This window comes from Lytechinus pictus, unplaced genomic scaffold (genome assembly GCF_037042905.1).
Source record: "Lytechinus pictus isolate F3 Inbred unplaced genomic scaffold, Lp3.0 scaffold_19, whole genome shotgun sequence".
Lineage (NCBI taxonomy): Eukaryota > Metazoa > Echinodermata > Echinoidea > Temnopleuroida > Toxopneustidae > Lytechinus > Lytechinus pictus.
In genome coordinates this window covers 7,079,952-7,083,035 of record NW_026974140.1, presented here as the reverse complement: position 1 = coordinate 7,083,035, position 3,084 = coordinate 7,079,952, and positions in this window count along the sequence as shown.

The window sequence follows — 3,084 nt, the reverse complement described above, 5'->3', positions numbered from 1 at the left end:
GGTTGCTCAATTAGCCAGAGGGGTTTCATCGATTGTTACGTAATCAATCATATTCGCATACTTAAAACCGATCACATAATATGCACAGATATGGTATGAATTTCCCAGAATGGTATGTATCATATTGTTGACACGCATCGTATTTGGTTTTAGGGAAGAGAGATAAGAATGAGTGTGATCACATGAGAATTAAAAAAAATATATATTTTACAGTTTTAGTTGAGAAAACACTAAACTAACAAGATTTGGGCGAGTTGATAAGATTTTATATAAATGAATTAATGAATGGCTAAATTGATAAAGGAATAAACGGATGAATTAACGAAAAACTAACACAGTACATAGAACAATTAAACAAAAAGACTACAGATTACATTCGTCAAAAGGGGAGGGGCAATGATTGGATTAACGGTTATTTTGCCCCCCCCCCTACGAGTCAATAAGTTTTCTGTGTATTTTTTATAATTTATTTTATATGGTGAACAGCTAGTGTGTGGCGTCGCAAACTCAAAATATTACACATTCATCACTCGGTGATCATCTTATGCCCATGGTTTCAGAATGATAAGTAGTCTGCAATCCTGACTTTAATTGTTTATAGTCGAACTTTTTAATGACCTCGAGAAAGGGACCCAACTCCCGAGAAACATTAATGAGCAAATTTAAACAACTAGTAATTTAATCAATACCACTCAGCTGACAGCTGGTGCTGCTGATGCTATTAAAGCTCTCAAAGATTTCGTTATTTTTTCTAAACAACTATCGATCAAAAATAAAAGCTTCGTGTTATAATGAATCTGGATTCTATCTCTCTCATTTGCCGGGCATTAGCCATAATCATCGACAAGAGTCTATGCACAAAGCAACCATATCTAATCTTATATAAACCACCGTCAAAGAGATATGATCGGCGGAAGTAATATAACTCTGAATAAGAAATCAAGTATTAACATGCATAGGCCGGACTGTGGATGCGTTAACAACCTGATATTTCGTTCTGTATATCATTTTGTTGGACTTGTATCAAGGTTTACTTAAAATGATAACATCATTGTGATATGATTAAAAAACAAAAATATTAAAGCACAGCGCTAAGACGAAGTATTAAGCTTTTTTTAACGAAGTTTGCAGACAAGCGCTTGGAACCCCCCCCCCCAAAAAAAAGTTGAATCTGATGATATTACTGAGTTATGGTAAAATGAGACCCACTCATGTTTTATCATTTGAGAGGGGTGTGTACTCTCATTATAAATCTATTGTTTTCATTAAGGGTGGGACTTAAAATGAACATAAGGTGATATATCGGATATTTCCATTCGCCATTAGCTTTCAGAAACTCACCCTTAATCGAGTACAGAAATTTCGGCAAACTGGACAGACGCGATTGGAGCTTTTAGAGCTTTGTAATCACACCTAGTTCATAATCATCTGGTCACTTCAATTTTCAAATCAATGTTGATCGATAGGGTGTGACTCCGAGACAATCTGTTATGCTATAGCAGCACCGATAAAACCAATCAACTCCAGACCAACCGATGAAATAAGTCACTTTTTTTTGCCCCCCATTTCTTTCCTTCTTTCTTCTTCTTTTTATACGTTCTTTAATGGGGGGGGGGGGGTGTGAAGCATGGCTGAGTGTGTGATTTGTTTTTATGTTATGTTTTTTTTTATCATATCTTCCTCAAGTTATTTTGATTTAATCATGTAAATGAAGAAAAAAAATCATCTTCAACTTGAGATTTACCTATATTTATGATGAGTTTTCGTATATTACTAGAAGATTATGTTCGGTATTACTATTTCCTTTGTGAATATAAATTGTCAAAGAAATGTGTATAGATAAGTGTTTGGTACCGCAAATCGTAAAATGGCCTTAAAACGGGCATTCTGAAGCTTTTCATTCATGCGATTTTACTCCGATGAGTGAATGGCGAAAAGCTTCAGTATGTCCGTTTTTAAGGCTATTTTACGAACATGTGTGTATACATAGACTCTAAATTACTTTTGGAATAATCAAGCTAAAAAGCTTTTATAATACATACACACACACTTACAACAAATAATATGTATATATAGTATACATCAAGACAAACAAACAGAGATATAACTAAACTAAACAAAGAACAGATGATTATGTATAGAGAGTAGAGCAAGGTATTAATCATACTAAAATATTACTAGAAAGAAGCAATGAATACAAATAACAAAATTACAGCGATGTATTAAAGTACAATGGAAACATTTACAAATGGCAATATGAGTAACGTGATTTAACAATTTTATTAGATCAAGGCTCATGACTCTGCCATTAAATTGTTATACTAAGGCTTCCACAATTCTGATGTATACCTCGTACAGCTCTGCAATGGGTTAACCAATGTATACTTACAATAGCATTTTCAGAAATATAAATTCTCTCAATAAACTTAAAAGTTAAGTTTCTAACAACTGCTTAACATTAAGGTATATGGGCATCAGCAAACATTCTACTAGCACTAGAGTGTCTGGGTAACCGAAAAAGCATATCGTTATAAGCTACAACAAGTTTCCTTAAACTGCTCTTCTTATATCTGCACCGCAATTGTGCAGTATACAGCGGACTACGATATGCTCGAAATAATGCAACCCGTGAAAGCACATATGGAACTTCCTGCCCAGTATATATGCCCTTGTGCAAATAGTTTGCGACACTGTCTAAAAATATCTCTATCATCACACAAGTCGTCTTTAAAAATATGACCAAGTTACCTGGTCTCCTTACAAAGATAGAAATCTGGAAACAATAATTTATTGTTTGTAACTTAAAGGTCATAATACTTTAAAAGTATTATGACCTTTAAGTTACAAACATAGCATGACTTTTCTTCGCATTATATTGATATCATTATGCATACCAATTTGAGTACAGGCCATAGGTAGACGGACTAAACAATACAAGATCGTCAGCATACATGAAGTGATTAAACTTGGTACGACCAACTAAATATCCAGTACTACAATTGTTTAATCTTACAGATAGGTCATCCATGTACAAGTTAAAAAAGGTATGGCGACAATATACCTCCTTGTCGAACATCATTAACA